Consider the following 19,225-nt stretch of genomic DNA (forward strand, 5'->3'; position numbering starts at 1 on the left):
GGATTCCCGAGCTGGTGTTTGGGTCAGGTCGGGCTTCTGTAGTGGGAAATTGGACCTGACCGTTTTGAAGCTCTGATTGCTTCACTAAAGCCATAGTGCCCACCACTTAGGATTTATTTCCTGTTGGATTTTCTAACACTTTCCCTACCTTAGCTTCTGACATATATTTACTTTTTAAACTCAAGTCAATTAAAATCTTATTTTGATAATTTTGTGATATATCAGAGGTCAATAAAAGTCAAAAGGATTCTATAAAGGATCGCTGCATTAAAGATTCCATCAGGACCTCACTGGCAGTGTTTTTGGAAAGCAGCATTGAAAAATCTCTTACTTGGGGCACCTGGGTGGCTCAGTTGGTTAAGCATCTGACTTTGGCTCAGGTCATGATCTTGTTGTTCATGAGTTTGAGCCCCACATCAGGCTCTGTGCTGACAGCTCAGAGCCTGGAGCCTACTTCAGATTCTGTGTCGTCTTCTCTCTCTGCCCCTCCCCCGCTTGTGCTCTGTCTCTCTCTTTCAAAAAATAAACCAACATTAAATTAAAAAAAAAGAAAGAAAAAGAAAAATCTCTTCTTTAAGCCTCGGTGTTCTCCTCTTGGAGAGATAACAGAGGCCCTGGGTTTTGTTTGTCTGTATGTGGTGAAAACAGTAGAGATGAATGAAGTTCTTAGCTCAGTGCCCGACTTAAGGAGAATGCTTTTACATAGTCATCTCTTTTATGCCCATCCCAGCCCTATCAGTTGCCCATGGGACAGGTTTCATAGGTAGAAACTGGGAGGGTAGGTGACTTGCCCAAGGTCACATGGCTAGTTAATGGTGGAACCAGATACTGCCAAGGTCTTCTGACCCCCTGCTCCACCTGGTTTCCCTGCAGCCTTTCTGCTTACTACACAAAAGAGAGTTGAAAAGCTTCTGTACTCTTTCTAGATCTGTTATTTTCTGGTTCTGTGACCTGGGGCAAGTCATTTGACCTCTCTTTCAGATTTTCATCTCAATCTGTTAAATTAGATTTAATAACCTGTGATAATAGCAGTCCTAACTTTCAGGTCAGTTGTGTTGAACAGATGAGTCAAGATTTCTGAGAGTACTTCGAAAAAGTGTAAGGTAAATTATAGCTACAGGGCAAGACTTTTCCCTCTAATCTGTGTATCATTACCTTCTACAGCTCATAGATGCTATCATACAGTCTTCAGGCCAACAGAATGGTAGTCAGGTCTAATTCACAATGACTCAGAAAGATTCTCTGCCTTCCTCCTTGTGTCTCAATACTGGCTATCAAAAAAGTTGTTAGTTTTTAAGATCAGATGGTAGTGTGCTTTAGTGGAAGGACACTGGACTAAAGAACAATGGACTGGCCTCTACTAGTTCTTTGACGGCCTAACTCACTAGCTGTGTAACTGTGGACTGAACATTTGATCTCTCTGAGCCTCAGTTTTCCCATGTATAAAATGGTAATAATATTGCTCAGTGTATTTCAGAAGGTTTGAGGGTCAGACAAAATAGTGCATATAATAGAAGGTCATGGGGCGCCTGCGTGGCTCAGTTGGTTGAGCATCCAACTGAGCTTGATCTCAGCTCAGGTCATGATCCCAGGGTTGCGGGATCACAAAGAAGAAATATACATGGGGGGATTGAATTGAGAGGGCCTGCTGTGTCCTAGACACTGTGCTGGCTCTTGGACAAAAATGATAGTATCCCTGGCTGTGACAGCAGCTCACAGACATCCAGGGGCTTTAGCTGCAGGTCTTGAGCAGGGCAGAGAGATGAGGTTGTGTTTGTATCTTGTTTGTTGCTTCTGCTATGACTCTGGACTTGTCTGGGACTCTTACTGGTCCTGACCTGGTGTCTTTCCTCTCTGTTGCAGGAAGATGAGAGACTGCTTGGGTATCAGCAATAGTACCATGAGTCCCTGCACTGGTTAAAGCCATCGCCACAACCTGGGCAGGCAGCAAGGTAAGTGGAGAGGCCAGTCCAGGCGAGCTCCTGGGATGTGAATACATTTCCGCCTCAAGTGCTGCCCGGAAAATCCCAAGTGCACAAACAAGTCAAGGCAATGCATCTGGGTCCTCCTACCCACACTCCAGGACCCAGAGGAAGGGCTTGCTTCCCCTCCCAAGTGCTCCAGCTAGCTCCCTCCCTGCTGGCCAGGCTTCTTCCAAGTTTAAAAAAAAAAAAAAAATGAGACACTAGAGGGGAGGAAAACAAGTCCACTCACTGTCTTTCCCTTCTCCCATCTTAACTGTTCAAGCAAGTTCCCAGGAGCTGCCCAGAGCTCTTGTTTGACTGGAAGGGAGGTAGGAGGAGTGGAATGTGTGCAAAACCCGAGCTGATCAAAAGACAGTGCTGTTTCATGGAAGCCTCCCAGAACTGAGAGCGGGAGAGAAGGGGGGGTGGAGGGGGAGAGAGGAGAGGAGACAGACAGAGAGAGAGAAAGAGAGAGAGAGAGAGAGAGAGAGAGAGAGAGCGCGAGCGCGAGCGCACAAGCGAGAGCAGGAGAGAGAGAGCAAGCCAGAGCACAGAGCACGCTGGCTGGCGAGAACAGGGTCTCCATGACAACTGGCCTGGCCGGCTAGAAGTGCTCTGCTCATTTGGCTGGAAGGAGCGCCACGAAAGGTCAGAGGAAGGAGCTGTGGGAAGCTCGCAGCAGGTATCGGAGCTTAAGAGAGTGGATTTTGGGGCCCCGGGCTCCCTTACAGACTGTGGTGTGAGCCAAACTCTGCCGAGAATGGAGTGGGCAGGAAAGCACCGGGACTTTCAGGTAAGGTCAGCTCCGGCTTGGATTGTTTTTTCTCCTTTCCTGGCCATAGTCTTGGGCTGTTTTCTGGGAGGCAGGGATAAGTCTGTACTCTCTGCTCAGGGTTTGGGGCTCAGGAATGATGTCATGCTCCAACAGTTGGATTCTATTAGCTTAAGGAGGAGGGAAACAGCCAATTTTCTTGACTTTGCAAATCTAGCTGATCTCACTCTTGCTGAACCTGAGGTGTTTAGACTTTTCTGTAGAAATCATCATCTTGTATTTAGCACAAAGGCTTAGGATATTTTACAGAAACAGTTTTTTTTATATAGAAAAAGCAAGTTATCATCATTCCAGCATTGTGTTTGGAGTTCCTACGTGGAAACTCCAGTGTCTTTTGAGTGGCTTGGTTTGTTCTAGTGAACACTGTCTGTTTTGTCTCTTGGTGTTGCTATGTCTGACCTGTCGTGAAAAAAAGAAAAAGCTCCAATTAACTCAGCTAGGAGCTTGTGGTGAGTTCCCAGTCTCTGGAGCAGTTATTAGGACAGAGGGACCGTCTTAGGGATATCTGAGCTAGGGTCACTCTCTTCGTTTCTCCCTCAGGTAACTTGGAAAGAAGCAAGCTGTCCTCCTTCATTAATAAGGCCCATCACAGGCTTTGCTAAAGGAGGCTGGCAGGTGTGTGTGTGTTTTGGGCTGGGGGTGGGGGCTGTGAAGAGGTTTCCTATACAGATATCTCTGAGTGAGCTCTCAGTGGTGGCTGCTACTAGGTTGCCTGTGAAGACATGAGGCACGAGGTTGTGGTTGTGGAGACACAGTACTGAGGTACTGTGATGGATTCTTCAGGTTAATATTTTAACCAAATCTCAGAGCACGCACTGTCCACACTGTGCATTCCTGTTTTGTTTGTCCTATGCTTTGGTGAAACTTGTTCTGTCCCAGAGGAGTGGTGTGTGCTAAGCTCAGTGTGGCCTAGGAGAGGAGATCCTTCCAGAAAGGCACCTTTATAGGTGATGGGGTAGTTAGGTTCTCAGTGATCTTATTTGGAGCATTAATGCAGCAGACACTCCCTGCAGTAGAGACTTATCAGGAGATGTGCTTCCGCTTCAGCCATGTTACATCTCAAACTTACTGCTGGGCCTTAGGGAACATTGTGGATGCCTCTGGTTTCTCTGTGGGTTGAGGGAACAGCTGCTGTCCTGGCTCTTCGGTTTTTCTTCTTGAACTTTTTGAACAGAATGTCTTTTGTATTCTGGCAGACAATGAGGGGGCCTTCTGATTAACTTCGGGTCAGCTTGCCAGTAAAAGCACTGACCATGTCCCCAGTTTGGGCTCCCTGATTGTATACATGTATGCATCAGTATTGTGGCCTGAGGGTCCACAAGGGTGAACTCCGTGGCCCTGGACCTCAGATGGGCCACTGCTATAGTGATGCCTCCTTTTAATACACTCCCAGTGATCCTCCGCTTAGTTGAAACCTCTGTTTTGTTGGAAGCATATGGCATTGCACTGTTGGTTGGGATTTAAATTTGGGGGTGTGAGGAGGAGGCCTCTCTGAGTCAGTGGGCAGTGCAAATCCAGAATCCCACTTTTCTACTCAAGTGGCTGTGGTTGGGGTTCCTCTAACTTTATCACCCCCACACATGTGAAGAGGGTGAGCAGGTGGTCATTCTTTTGATGTAGCAGAATGAGTACTGGATTTGACGTGAGGAGACTTAGGTCCATGGTCAGGTTCTGCTACTTGCCATCAAGGTGGCCATGGGCAAGACCATTAACCTATGTGACCTTTAGATTTATTAGCTCTGAGATGAGAGATAATGATATAACTACTTTAACAGGTCTGTTGGGAGGAACAAAAATGAGGTAATTTCCGTGAAAGTGGGGCACCTAGGTGGTGCAGTCAGTTAAGTGTCCGACTCTTGATCTCCGCTGAGGTCATGATGTCACAGTTTGTGAGTTTGAGCCCTGCATCAGGCTCTGTGCTGATGGCATGGAGTTGGCTCGGGATTCTGTCTCTCCTTCTGCCTGCCCCTCCCCAACTTGTACTCTCTCTCTCTCTCTTTCTCTCAAAATAAATAAGCTTAAAACAATTTCTATGAAAGTAATTTTAAGCAAGTCAAGTCCTGTAAAATGTGAGATGTTGTGAATTAAAGCTTGAATGACGGCCCCATTCTCTTCTGGAAAGGCATTTTGCCTCTCTGTTCTGGTTTCCCAATTTATAAAGTGCCCTATTCTTTTGTGCATTTATAAATAAAAATGAGAAAAAACCTTTAAAAAGTCCTTCGAGATATTAAAGGAAATAAATGATGCTTTCTTTGGGAAATAGAAGAGTGATGTTCACTGCAGGTTTGATCCTCATAAATGATGCTTCAGAGATGAAGCTTTCTTTGCTTAGGTTACCCGACTCATGTGTTTAGTATAGAAGAGAAGGATTCGAAGAGACCCTTCGCTTTTCCAGTGTCCCACAGCTAACTACCTGGCAGTTATGGTATACATTTCAGTAGCTGGAAGAGAGGCTTCTGATTGTCAGGGCTGGTTCCCTCATTCTGCTAGCTGGGTTCTGGGTCTGAAAGATAGGGTTTAACCGGCAGGCAGAGTTATCACTCTGAAAGGCTCCTTGGGGGCTGGGCAGCTCTTTCAGGAACCTGTATGGCTACAGCTTAGAGGGAAACAAGAAAGAAATGAGGAAGTGGGAATTTCAAGGGCAGAGATTCTTGATATGCATTGGGACTATGCCAAGGAACAGAAAAGCAGGGGTGGGGAGACTTCAGGAAAGGGCACCCAGATCTGTTCTCAGGGAGTGTGTAGGGCTCATGGCATGCCAGGTGGGAACACAGGGAGAGACCTGGCCCCCCATTTGGCAGCCTCAGCTTTTGTAGCAGGACAGGGCAAGCTTCCATGCCCTGGAGTAGGCTCTGGGAAGAAGCCCCTGGGAAGACCCTGAGGAGACAGATCTGTTATTGTTTAACAACAGAGCCTTTTTTCAGGTGAATCCATCATAGTAGCCTCTCAGGCCCGACAGAGAAGTGGTCCCAGAGAAGTGGTCTGTAGCTTAGATTGGGGCTGCAGCTGGTTCCCACTTCTGCTCAGTCCAGCTTCCCAGAGGTGAGTCACACATTGGATGGATCCCTCCATATTCTTTAAGGATTAAAAAGTAACGTTCCTGTTCTCACTCCCTCTCTCCCCCTTCCTCTACTGCCCTTCCTACATACTCTCCCTCTGGGCTCCCTCTCTCTAAAATTAGAATAATCAGTTACCCAGGGAAGTTGAAACTTTGAAATGCCTTCGAGGACAGGCCTAGGGCATCCTGAATTCTGCTGGCTCTACCCTGTCCCTGGAATGGAGGGTGTGGGTTTACAGTATGCAGGGGTGCCTCTGACTCCAGATATCTTGGCAACACTGCTGAGTTATAAGTAAGAGAGGCTGTGCTCCGTGTCTACCTAATCTGATTCTAAGAACTACTTTGGGGAGGACCACGGGGAGGAGGTGGAAGGGTCAGAGTCTGGGACTGCCAGAACACCTCCCTGCAGGCAGGTGGGGCTGAGAGACTGAAGAGCATGTCTTCTTGTTGCTTCTCTTTGTCTGTTATGTGTCACTGTCCTGGAGTCTCCTGATTTCCAGTGTTGGGCCCAAGAGAGTTTGCCGAGGCAGTCAAGCGAAGGGAATGTGTATCTGAGCCTATAGGAGTCCAGGCAGCCGCCCTGCAGAGTGTTGGCTTGGCCTCCCTTCTGAGCCTTTACATTAGCTTGGAAGAAGAGGGTGTTTAGGGTGGACAGGGGTGGGGGAGGGGGAAATCTGCTGGCAGATAATTGAGTTCTTTGAGTTAGAGTAACCATGGAAAGTGGAGAAGGGGCCAGGAGGGCATGAAAGAAAAAAAAAAAAATTACCATCTGGCATAGTCTGCAGAGAATTCTCTATAAAGCCTAAGGGAGAACTTGCATTAGTGAGTGCCTTCTCCTGGGGATGGGGAGGGAGATTCTGAGCATCTATTTTTGGCTTGGGAGGAGGCACTGTGTGCATCTATCTCAGTAGGTGGGTGCAGTAAAATGCTGGGTGCATCTATCTTAGGGGAATATGCTGCATAATATTGCCTGATAGGAAAATCCCCAGTGTCTCTGTTTCCACCTGTAAGACCTAGAAAACTTGCCTGTGTGTATTTGTGTGTTGAGGGGAGAGGAGGATGTTAAATGAGTTTAGACCTCATTGTAGGATTTCTCCAAAGATCCCTTCTCTTAGTATTTCTGGCTCTGATATACTGTTCTTGAAGGGCTATTGAAATGATCACAATATTCTCATCTAAAAACTGCCTATATGTTAGATTGCACTGTATCTATAAAAGGTGAATTATATATGCAATTAGGGTATGAAGGCTTCTTAATGAAAGCTGACCTGTTCTAAGTGTTTGTCGTATAAACCACCCATTTCTCAAAGATACAGACTCCTCTTCTGTGTGACTTGTCTCTGAAGGGGTTTGTATATGAGCTAGAGATTGACTAATGAGAAGCAGTACAGTGAATGAAGGACTGTTTGACCCTGGGGAAAATGAAATGAACTGGGAGTTAGGGGAGACAAGATCTGAAGCAGTAGGAAAACTAGAAGGAAACAGGAGAAAGGCCCTGGGCAAGGGGACTGGGGAAAGGTAGTTCTGAGGGGAAGGAGGGGAGATAGAAGGTAGTTCTTGGGCTGCTCTAGGAGGCCTTTACAATTTAGCAGAAGGCTGGCCTGTCCCCGGGGGACCCAATGAGACAGCGTTGTGTCCTGGGAGGCCGGCATTGGAGTTGACACCCCTGTTCATTTGCTCTTGGGCTCAGAGGCATCTCTGGTACCCATATGCCCTCTTAGTCTGTTCACCCATTTTGTCAGTGAATACAGAGTGGCTAGGCCAAGGGCTGGGGAGGGTCTAGATAGTAGCAAGTGAGGGACTTATCCCATATATATATTATGTTAGATGTTGTATTGTAGTTATTTCCTCCCCAAAGTGAGCCTCTGTGTGTTCGACTAAGAAAGAAGAAACAAAGACCCGCTGAAGTTTGGCGTTTTGCAGGTAGGGTTAATGATCATCTCATGCGTTAGGCTGGGAAGAAGGAGGAATAGCCAACTCTTAGACTCTGATGTGAAGTACTGTTTGAATGATGGACGAAAGCCAACTATAAAGGACTGGAAATATGAGGAGGGAGAGGGTTCTAGGTCTCTGTTGAAGTTTCTCTGAGAGTGTCAGTGAATTGGGTGTGGGAGGATAGGAAAAGGGAAAGGGAAAAATTGGAAAGAAAACTATATAGTCAGCTAGTTTTCAGAACTCTTTAGCCTTGTTAGAGGAAGTGAATTTTGGTGTGCTCACTTATGTCTTGGAACACAGCTCCCTGATGGAGTTCTGACAGCTAAATATCATAGATTGCTTTTAAATGAATCAACCTGCAATGTGTTTGTTCAGCTCTCAGTGACTCTTGATGCTCAGTGCGTGTGTGGTGGAATGGACCACTTGCACTTACTGTGAGTGTCTCAGTGCAGCAAGGTATGGTAACGAAGAGCTGGTGCCCAAGGGTCTTACATGCCTAGGTTTAGAACCTGCCATTACAGTTACTGGCCGTGTGACCTTGGACAAGTTGTTTAATCTCCCTGAGCCTCCCTTTTCTGTGAGGCATCTGTGAAATGTATAATAGTAGTACTTAGCTTATTAGCATTGTGCCAAGGAGTGAATGAAATGACACCTGTAAGGCTCTCAGCCAGTGCCTGGCACCTAGTAAAGGTTCGGTGCTTTCCATTATCATTATCAACTTAGTGCAGCATTTTGAAGAGTACAGCAGGCGTCTCTCTCTTTTTTTTTTTTCAAAGATTTATTGAGAGAGAGAGAGAGAGAGAGAGAGAGAGAGAGTGAGAAGGGGGAGGGGCAGAGGAAGAGGGAGAGAGAGAATCCCAAGCAGCCCCCACGCTGTCAGCACACAGCCTGATGTGGGGTTCAATCTTACAAATCGTGAAATCATGACCTGAGTTGAAACCAAGAAGTTTCGACTGAGCCGCCCAGGTGTCCCTATACTTTGCATTTTATTCACCTTTCTGACACCTGGGGAGAGTCTCCACAGTGGTCCTTCTCACCCCAGCTTCAGAGGCTCTGCTTTACCCTCCTGTAGGATGCATACCCTTCCCTGTCATGACAGACTAGAACTGCTTCTTGCCAGTTGCTTCCTGGCAGCCTGCCCAGTCAGGGCCCTAGGTCCTCCTTCCCCCAACATTGGCCGCCCTTCACAAGCTGCTGTTGGTCCTTCTACTTCCATGAATCCTACCTGTGTATCCTTTAAGACCCTTTGCAGCCAGCTCTGGAAGCTTGTAGTCTGGCTCGTCCTCTTAACTATCTGTGGATCTCTGGCGAGTTAACCTTTGTAAACCTTAGTGTCTGCATCTGTAAATTGGGAATAATCTTACTCCTTTCAAAGGTTTGTTGTAAGGGTTAAATGAGTTAATTTTTTTAAATAATTTTTTTAAATGTTTACTTATTTGGGGGGGGAGGGGCAGAGAGAGAGGGAGACACAGAATGTGAAGCAGGCTCTGAGCTGTCAGCATCGAGCCTGATGTGGGACTTGAATCCATGAACCATGAGATCATGACCTGAGCTAAAGTCGGATACTTAACCTTCTGAGCCACCCAGGTGCACCAAATTAGTGAATTTATATAGAGCACTTAGCTTAGTTGCTGGCACAAATATGCTTTCAGTAATTGTTAGCTGTAATTGTTGTTTGAGAACTGTCTCTCCTGTGAGTTCCTCGGCCTCCATATAGCAGTACAGAGAGCCCTGGCCAGGTGGTCAGCAGATCTGAGCTTTAGTCCTGGCTCTGTTGGTGACTTTTGGGTGACCTTGGGGAAGTAACCTTGGCTTCTCTAGGCTTCAGTTTCCTCTTCTAGAAAGTGGGGGGTTTAGATACAGTGTTTTCATTGACTTTTTGACTTGACTCTTAAATGCATATGTCTTGTCTTTCCAACTAGATTCCCTGAAGTTCTATAAAATTATTCCCCAAATTGGCCAACATATATTGCTTATGCTTAAAAAATATTTGCATAGCTTTTTTTTTTTTTTTTTTTTTTTAATCCTATCAGCTGGATTCTAGAAAGCATTTGACTTGGTTCTCATAACTTGGAGCCTGGAATCTTGCTCTCAGATGCACAGGGCTTGGTTGTAACAACCTGCAAAGAGGTTCCAGCCTTTAGTAAGTTAGAAAATCTACCAGGTTAGTAAGAAAGGAGGTGGGTTTCACTTGGTGCTCCTGGGGAAATTTTGGTTGACAGATGTTTAGGGTACTTATTTGTTCTGCTGTATAGACTCAGATCAGCTTTGTGAATAAGTACTGCCATCACTATTTCCTTCTCTCTGTGGAGAAAAATGTCAGTGTTTCCTTCAGGGTTTGAAGCGAGCCATTGGTGCTCAAAGAAAAACCTGTGTGTTACGAGAAGAGCTGTCTAATGAAAGAGTGACATTTAGAGCCTGGGCTCCGGAGGCAGACAGTAGGGGTTCATATTCTGGTTCTGCTACTTACTAGTTCTGAGATCTTGGGTAAGTTATGGAGCCTGTCCATGCCCCAGCTCCTTTTCTGTGAAACAGAAGTGCTAATTGTATTATTTTGTAGTGTTGTGGTGAGGCCTAAGTGTCACGTGCTTAGCATAGTACCTTGTATCTGATGCTGAATGAAATGTGAGCAATTACTGTAATATATCTTATTACCTTGTAAGCCAAGCAGAGTTTGTTTCCGAATGGTTGGTTTGTCTGGTTTGTTCTGCTGAGAAATGTGGAGCGATGTTCCCTTGCTCCATGTTTTGGGCAGACATCTAGTATCAGCAGAGCAGTAATAAGTGTCCTGCAATCAGTACATAGATTGTAGCTCTTGTACTTTGCTTTTGTAAAGAAATATATAAACCAGAAAGAGAATCTGAGCCAAAAGAGCATGTAGGTTTAAAGGACCCTTTGTGATGAGTAACACATGTTATATGGCACTGGAGTTAGGGGCATGGCAGAACCCTGGGTAAAAGAGGAAGATGGGAAGTGGGATGACAGAAAGTAGAGCTAGGTAATGAAGAGTGGCAAGTATCTCTGAGCAAGTGGGAGTGGCTATGACAGTAAGCCCCACTGAGAAGCTTTATCTTCCCTGTAGGTACGTTGACTCCTCAGCCCCAGGTGAGACTTGCCCCCACACCCCACAGTGCTCACTCAGATCGATCTCAGAGGAATGGTAGATTGGGATGAGGCGGCTCTAATCTGTTCCTAACTAGAATGAGTAGCATGAGTAGCTCGGTGTGTCTTATCTACAAGTATAATTATAAAGAGATTTCCTTTTCCAGCTGTAAGAAACAGGAACTTTTGCTGCCAAACTTAGCAGCATGTTTTAAGTCCTTCAAATCTCCTCTGAGTGCTACCAAAGCTCTCAGCTTTGTTGTTATCTCTTGTTGAAATATAGCCTGGAAAGGTCATATCAACAGTGCCAATTTATGGGCCTGCTGAACCCAAGCAGGCCTAGGGCAGAATGGGGAGTTCCTGGGAGTAGGTGTTTCACAGATTTTTCCTTTGAGTTAGGCTGTTTATAATTTAAGGTTCTTTGTGCTTTAGAGAAGACCAAACTCTGAAGATTAGGGTCAAACATTGTATTTCTTCTGCAGTTTTACTTGTGTAGGCAGGCGCTCAGACTCTACAATAGCTCCCTGTATGGCTGGGAGAGGCTCAGCCTTGATGGGACTTACGGCTGCCAAAACCATGCCTGGCACTCCTTATAGGAGGTAAGTTTTCTTGGCACAAAGTTATGCCAGAATCCTTCACCCCATTTAGTTTATTAGCAGTTTTTGACTTATCGTGTGTTCTGAAGGGGTGATTAAAAGTGGCCAAGAGCACATGGTATAGAAACCACACATGGAGATTTTGCACTCATCTGAGGAGAAAAAGGTCAGATCTGTGTGTGCATATACAGTACTCTGTCACTTGGTAAAACAGATACAAATAGGGAAAGGAAACTAAAGAACTTAACTGACCCCAGCATCTATAAAGAAGCGTGGTACTTGAATGCCAGAGGAAAATACCTGGGACAGCTGAGGTGAACTTGGCGATGGCAGTGACCTTGGTTGGCAGTCTGTGACTTGACCAACTCAGCTGCTGTGTTCAGAGAATTGAGGCTTTGGAATCTAGGAAGGGAAGAGAGCACTGAAATTTTTTATTTTCTTTGCCTCCCTCTAACCCCCTGATTCACTCACCAGTCTGGGTTCAGAGCACATGGAAAGATTGCCAGATAAATTGCCGTTTTTGAAGTGGTATGGGCAGCACTGTCCTCTCTGTGTCTCTGTGTCTCTGTGTCTCTGGGTTTGAGTCCTCACTGCTGCTCAGGAGTGAGTTACTGCTCACCTGTGCTGGAAGAGCTGGCTGGGAGGAGACGGGTGGTAAAAAAGGCAGTGATGGTAGTAAGAAGCCATGGAGACAGTAACACCTCTGACATCATCCCAGGCCCTGAGAGTAGTTAATGTTTTGTCAGCAGGGGAGTTGGGATGACTGTGTTCCTCAAGAGTTTATTTCTCCTCAGCCTTAAAAAAATTAATTAAGAAATTAAAGTATAGTTAACATACAATGTTATGTTAGTTTCAGGTGTACAGCATAGCTATTTGACAATTCTATACATTACTCAGTGCTCACCACGCCAAGTAGTCACCATCTGTCACCACACAAGGATATTACAATATTAGTGAATATTTTCCCTATGCTGCACTTTTTATCTCCATGATGTATTTATTTTGTAACTGGGAACTTGTGCCTCTTAATCCCTCTTATCTATTTCACCCATTCCTCCACCTGCCCCCGCCTCTGGCAACCACCAGTTTATTCTCTGTATTTAAGAGTTTGTTTTTTGTTGTTGTATGTATGTTTGTTTGTTGCATTTTGTATATTCCACATATAAGTGAAATCGTATGGTATTTGTCTTCCTGTGTCTTATTTCACTTAGCACTATATGCTCTAGGTCTATTCATGTTGTCACAAATGCCAGGATCTCATTATTCTTTATGGCTGAGGAATATTCCAAAGCGTGTGTGTGTGTGTATGTGTGTACCATATCTTTATCCATTCATCTTTTGATGGACACTTGAGTTGCTTCTATATCTTGGCTATTGTAAATTGGGACAACCACTGTGGAAAACAGTATGGAAGGTCCTCAGAATTAAAAACGGAAATACCGGGGCGCCTGGGTGGCTTAGTCAGTTGAGCGTCCGACTTTGGCTCAGGTCATGATCTCATGGCTTATGGGTTTGAGCCCCGTGTCAAGCTCTGTGCTGACAGCTCAGAGCCTGGAGCCTGCTTCAGATTCTATCTCTCTCTTTCTTCCCCTGCTTGTGCTCTCTCTCTCTCTCTCTCTCTCAAGTAGAAATAAACATTAAAAAAATTAAATTAAAAAATGGAAATATCATCTGATCCAGTAATTCCACTAGTAGATGTTTACCCAAAGAAAGCAAAAGACTAACTTGAAAAGATATATGCACCCCTATATTTATTGCAGCATTACTTATAAGAGCCTTTCTCTTTTTACTTTACACTCTTTCCTGGAGCTTCCATCTTCTGCTACCAGGTAGAGAAGTAAGGTGTGGGGTGTGTGTGTCAAACTCTGCACCTCTTGTTTAGAAACTTTTTATTTATTCATTCATTTATTTATTACATGTTTATTGAGTACCCATTCTGGTCTAGGCACTGTTCTATATGTAGAGATGACTGAGACAGCAAAGTATATGTGTCATGGAGCTTAAAATGTTTGGGGTAGCAGTCAGTAAATAAGTAAACAATAAATGAGATAATGATAGTGACATGAGCTATGAAAGAAATAGTGGTGATGTAAAAGAGAGAGAGTAGAAGGAACTTGAAAGCTATTAAAAGAGGAGTTAGAGAAAGCCTCTCTGAGAATGGGACATTGGAGCTGCAAGTTCAAGCACAAAAAGAAATTGTGAATGTTCAGGTTTGGGGCATGTACATTTCTGGAGGAGGGAACAGTAAGGGCAAAGGCCCTGAGGTAGGAAAGAGCTTGGCATGTTGAAAGAACATGAAGTTCATTGTTAGAATATAAGGAGCCAGTGATTATAAGGGCATAAAATGTTGGTAGAGGCTAGTTCAGGTACAGCCTTTTGGCCATGGTAAGGAGTTTTGAGAACCAATGTGAAGGGTGTACATTCTAGGTCTGTGGCACGACCAGAGATAGGATGTCAAAATGTGAAAGGGATGGCTAAGAGGAACATTGGATTTGATTGAGAAGAATCAAGAAAAAATATGGGGAAATTGAGGGGGATCTGGAGTGGGGATAGGCCTAGCTAATTAGCTAAAAGAAGTGGAATAAGTATAATTCCATGCTGCATAATTCTTGGGATCAAGCAATATATGTTTTAAAAACTGCTATATATTTTAGGTTTGTGGTATATCATTAGTAGAATGCTTTCTGTATTCCAGGCATTGTATTACACCAGGCATTTTTACTTACATCATTTCAGTAAATTCTCACAATCATCTTTGAGTGAATTTGCTGATGTTTTGATGTCTACATATGAGGAACTGAGAGTGGCTGACTTGCTTAAAATCCAAATCTAAGTCTGTCTGATTCCAAAGGATATGCTCCTTTTATACCTCCACTCTAATTGGTATACCAACTGTACTTTCTTTTAGTTATCTAACATACTTCATGTGCATTTTCCCTCTGAATTGTTATGTGTTGTTTACTGTTATGTTCTGCCATCTATCCATTGGGAGCTAGGATAGATTTTGGATGTTTGTCGATTTTAATGAGTTCTTTTCAACTTTCTCTGAAAGGAGTACCTGGTTAAGTATGGAGAATTCCATTCCAAATAAAAAACCGGGGAGGCTGGGGGTAGGTGGCAAGACTCAGAAGCAGATAACCTGAATCATAACTCTTTGGGTAGGAGAAGTGATGGTCTTTTTCATTAACAATATTCCACAAGTAGTTAGATATCTTAGATTACGATTCCTTCTGTTTTATAGTAAAAAGATAGAATTTGTTTTGGGAAAATATAACTAATTTTCAGTAAATTAGCATTTGTAAATAAACTATGATTTCCTAGTTCACAGGTTTCTTTTAGAATCTCAAAGTTCATTAGAAATGTTTGAGGAAATAAATTTATCAGGCCACAACTTTCACTTGCTGGAAATTGAACATTGACTAGTTTCTATTAGTGGATACTTCCTTTTTTGAAGGATTGATCCTGTTTGGATTCTATAAAGCAAGGGTCAGGATTCTGAAATGAAAATGTGTGGGCTGTTTGTAAACTCTCATTCCTCGGTGTTCATGAGATCTGTGTTCAGCCTTGTCAGCCAGCTTAGATGGAATAGTTTGAAGGGCAGAGCAGGGTGAGATTGAATTTCAGATTTAGCATGGATTCTTGACACACAGAGGAATTTTCTTTTGTAATGGGATTCTGCTTTCCTGTCTCCCCTGTCCCTGTCTGTTTTAGTAACCACTTTGCTTCTGGAGGAAAAGATGTGTGGTTAGGAAAGATTCCCGTAGACAACGTTTTTATCTTTAGCACTGATTCGCTGAGCAAACATGAGATGCTCACCTACCATGAGTAGGTACATACAGATGAATTAGGGGTGAGGCTAAGAAGATTGGTTTGGTCAGATCTTTAAGGGCTAGAACCCTTCAGGTACTGGAGAATCCTTCTTTTGAAAATAGGAAAGGAACACAATTGGATTTGGTTGGTAGAAAAGAAACCTGTGAGACCATGTGGAAGATAGAATGGGGGTGGGAGGAAACTTGTCTTACTGGGTATAACTAGTGAGGGCAGTATTCCAGTCTCTCACAGCTTATTTAAAACTGAGTATAAGGGAAGTCTGGAGGATCTGAACTCCAGATTGTAGGTCTTCAGACTTGAGAGGGGCTCCAAATTCACCTGGAGAGCTAGTTTCCAATTCAGTAGATCTGGAGTGGGGGCTGGGGGTGTGCATTTTTAACAAGTTTCTAAGTGCTGCTGCTGGTTGGGAACCACTGCGTAAGAGGCTCAGCAGCTGAGATTCAAAAAGGGTGTGAGGGCCAGATGTAATCCGTATGCCTTCTTTCAGTGACCTAGAATTTCATGTCTATACTTTAGAATCTCTTGGGTGGCTTACCACTGTAATGTCAACAAAGCCCAGTAAAGGTCCATGCCCTCAGTCACAGTGACTCTTCTCACGATATCCATATCACTTCCGGATGAGGTTTCCAGCTGAGTGCTTGTCTCTAAGCAGCTGTTTGACTTATTTTTGGAAAATGCCCATCCTGGCCACTTGATTCTATTAGGAGAGATGACATTTATGCCAGGATGAGCTCCCACCTTGCCCTTTAGCACACCCCCTGGTTGGCAGGACTGTTTTAGGGACTGCCGTCAGGCTTAGTTCTGAGTGTGTTCTGTTGATTAGCCAGGTTTACACAGGACATGCCTGGGAGATTATCTCTTTAGCCCAGGAGTTGAATTTCCAGGACAAAGTCCACAGTTGGCAGCTGATAGGCTGAGAACACCTGGAAGAGAGGATTTCACTTGGCTTTCACTTAGCCAGGCCTCTCAGTGCCTCTTCCCACAGAGGTCGGGTGTTCTACTTGTCTGCTGCCCACGTGGGTATCTTTGGGATGCCTCTCCCAGAGCAGTGTCGCTCCAAGCAGTGCTCCCTTGCTCTCTGTTTCAGGATCTGTGGCTTCATGTGAGACACTTGAGTGAATAATCATAAGCTGCCCTCTCTTCCTTGAGGTTCTCATTTCTTGAATCACTGTCTGTGCTTGCTTCTCTCCTTGGGGAAGGATCTCCATTTTCTCCTCTATGGTAGGTGACTCTTAGGTTTTCCCTGACACCCCCCTTTTCTTAGCTTTGCTCATTAGTTCAGCACAGTTGTAGAATTCTGTTTCAGTATGGGAAGAGATATTAAAGGTTACCTGACCTAGCGCTGCCCAACCTTTTTCTTATCCCTGCACACACAAGAAGTGATAACTTTTGCAAGGCACGTTGGGATAACAGGAGGAGGCTCCTGGTAGCGCTGAGCCCCAGTGCTGCCCTGGGGCTTGAAGGAGTCGCAGTGTCTACACAACCATAACCCATTCTTGGCATTGTGGTTGGGAACTCTGGTCCAGTCCCACTTGCGTCAGAGTCCCACTTGCGTCAGGTGAGAAAACCGAGCGCCCAAGGTGCAGAGCCAGGACGGGGAATTGACTTTTGATTCAGGGCTTTGCTATAAGCATTTCACAAGAACTATAATGTGTTACAATTTCAAATTAGTAAGCGTGCATGAAACTATCTCAGGTTAATTTTTCTTTAAGACCTTTTTTGGTGGGGGGCACCTGGGTGGCTCAGTTGGTTGAGCATCTGACTCTTCTTGATTTTGGCCCAGGTCATGAACTCATAGTTGGTGAGATTGAGCCCTGTGTTGGGCTCTGTGGTGACAGCGTGTACTTGGGATTCTCTCTCCCCCAATCTCTCTCTGCCCCTCTGCCACTTGCTCTCTCTCTCTCAAAATAAGTAAATATTTTTAAAAAGTATTTTTTTAATAACAAAAGTAATACATTTGTTCTGTAAACTTTTACACAATAGGAAAATACATGTTGGAATATGAGCCTTTCCTATAAACTGGTGCCCCAGGAGTATAATCACTGTTAACAGTTTCCTCTACAATACATTTATATAAACATTTATTTTATTTTTATAAAAATGATTATATTCTAACCAAAAATGGAAAATAAAAAGTATTGGCGAGGATGTGGAAAAATTAGGATCCTCATACACTGCTGGTGGGAATATAAATGGTACAGCTGTTGGGGAACAAATTCAAAAGCTAAAACTTACGATGTGACCCAGCAACTCCACTCCTAGGTATTTATGCCCCCCAAAATTGAAAACAGGGACTCAAATAATTATATGCCAATATTCGTAGCAGCATTACCCACAGTAGCCAAAATGTGGAAACAATCCAGGTGTTCACCCGCTGATGTATAAGTAAACGAAATGTGGTGTATGCACACAATGGAATATTATTCATCCATAAAAAGGGATGAAGTTCTGATACTTGCTACAGTGTGAATGAACCTTGAAAACATTGTGCTAAGTGAAATAAACCAGACACAAAAGGATAGATATCGTATGATTCTGCTTATGTGCAATATCTTTAATTGGCAAATTCATTGAGATAGAGTAAATTAGAGGTTACCAAGAATTTGGGGAGAGGGGACAATGAGGAGCTATTGTATAATGATGGTTACAGAGTTCTGTTGGGGTGATGAAAAAGTTTTAGAAATAGATAGTGGTGATGGTTGCACAAGATTGTGAATGTAATTAATGTCACTGAATTGTAAACTTAAAAATGTTTAAGATGGTAGATTTTATATATGTTTTGCCCCAATTAAAAAATGAATAACAAGATTATACTCTACTGAAAATGGTTTCACTTGGTAATTTATCTAGGCTATTTTTCCATGTCAGTGCATTACTTTGAACAGCAGCATTGTGTTTCTTCAGGTGAATGTAATGTAATTTATTTAACCAAGCCCCTATTGATGGACACTTGAGTTGTTTCCAATTTCAACTGTTGTAAACAGGGCTGCAGTAGCCAGCAGCACACGGCTGTCTTTGCCTGAGCGTTGTAGTACTTGTACTACCTTAGGCAAAATTCCTAGAAGGGAAGATTTGCTGATCAAAGGCATGCTCATTTAAGATGTTAATAAATATTGCTTAACCACTTTCCAGAGAAGTTGCATCAATGTAATTCTCATCAACAGTATGTAAAGGTGCCTGTTTCTCCCCCACCCTTGCCAACATGGCTGTTGTAAATCTTATAAACCATTGTAATCTTTGCCGATCTGATAGGCGACAAGGATTTCTTATTGTTACTTTACTTAGGATTTCTTTACTTGTTAGTGAAATTGAACACCTTTTATGCTCACTGGTAGCTGTGTTCATTCTTTTGGGAATTTTTGGTTCAAGTACTTTGTTCATTTTTCTATTTGGTCATTATTTTATCTTGTAGATTCAGTAAGAGCTTTTAAATAACATGTTACGTTAGAACTGTTTTCCATATAAGTTGCTGATATTTTTCCCCTCAGTTTATTTTTAATTTTTGACTTTTTATGTTAATTACTTGCTTTTCATATATCTTATATATCGTATGTCTTAAATTTTTATTTAGGCAAATGTATGATATTTTCCTTCAGGGCTTGTTTTTTCTCTCATTAGTGGCTTTTGAGTTGAATTTTGTGTCATACTTAGAAAAGTTTTCTTCCCTCCTCAGAATTATACAACTCATTGATTTTTTTCTAGTGTTTATCATTCCAATTTTTTACATTTAAGTTGTAACTAAGTTTCTGGTAAGGATTGAGGTAAGAATTAAATTTTATTGATAAAATACCTGAAAATAACCTTCTCCTATTAAATCAGCTCTTTTTATAAACTTTGTGAATGTCTATTACATTTACTTTAGTGTTTTTAAAAAACATTTATTAATTTATTTTGAGAGAGAAGAGAG

General features: G+C 43.4%; 1 protein-coding gene and 1 long non-coding RNA gene across 13 annotated transcripts in view; one reads left to right on the forward strand and one right to left on the reverse strand.

Annotated features, from left to right (window-relative positions):
- Positions 1–19,225, forward strand: part of DENND2B (DENN domain containing 2B) — a 156,770-nt gene that overhangs the window by 47,079 nt on the left and 90,466 nt on the right. For 8 of the 10 annotated variants that reach the window (XM_081790310.1, XM_081790308.1, XM_081790315.1 and 5 more), the window contains one exon: positions 1,864–1,952. The gene's annotated coding sequence lies outside the window, so the exon portion shown is untranslated. Of the gene's footprint in view, positions 1–1,863; positions 1,953–2,253; positions 2,758–5,720; positions 5,839–19,225 lie in introns of those variants that run through there. The other 2 variants (XM_081790311.1, XM_081790314.1) reach the window with 2 other exon arrangements.
- LOC132661427 (uncharacterized) overlaps positions 1–19,225 on the reverse strand; it is a 36,638-nt gene that overhangs the window by 12,355 nt on the left and 5,058 nt on the right. Inside the window, exons 2-5 of one of the 3 annotated variants that reach the window (XR_009602212.2) lie at positions 11,959–12,124; positions 11,740–11,889; positions 10,445–10,577; positions 9,822–9,909 (exon numbers count right to left, since the gene is read on the reverse strand). This is a non-coding gene — a long non-coding RNA (uncharacterized LOC132661427). Of the gene's footprint in view, positions 1–9,821; positions 9,910–10,107; positions 10,314–10,444; positions 10,578–11,739; positions 11,890–11,958; positions 12,125–19,225 lie in introns of those variants that run through there. The other 2 variants (XR_009602213.2, XR_009602215.3) reach the window with 2 other exon arrangements.

Source organism: Panthera onca, chromosome D1 (genome assembly GCF_046562875.1).
Source record: "Panthera onca isolate mPanOnc1 chromosome D1, mPanOnc1 haplotype 2, whole genome shotgun sequence".
Taxonomy (NCBI): Eukaryota; Metazoa; Chordata; class Mammalia; order Carnivora; family Felidae; genus Panthera; species Panthera onca.